We start from the raw sequence: 256 nt of genomic DNA, 5'->3' as shown, positions 1-256 counted from the left end.
CAACTTGAAGCTTATCAGAGAAATGAAATATGTATACCTCAGAATTTTTTGTTTGATTATTTTTCAATTCTTATGCTTATTAGAGAAATGAAAATGTATATAAGCATAGCTCTTGATTGAGATGAGTTCTCATTTGTCAAAGAAATTTGCTGTGAAAAAGATTAATTTTAAAGCTAAATATATAGTGAATTTATATAAAAAGTTAAAAAGAAATCTGTTAGAACGAAGGTAAGCTTTTATATGTATACATATATAT

Source organism: Rhagoletis zephyria, unplaced genomic scaffold, assembly GCF_001687245.7.
Source record: "Rhagoletis zephyria isolate East Lansing unplaced genomic scaffold, Rhagoletis_zephyria_1.1 Rzeph_scaffold_05989, whole genome shotgun sequence".
Taxonomy (NCBI): Eukaryota; Metazoa; Arthropoda; class Insecta; order Diptera; family Tephritidae; genus Rhagoletis; species Rhagoletis zephyria.
Note: the sequence above shows the minus strand (reverse complement) of the source record.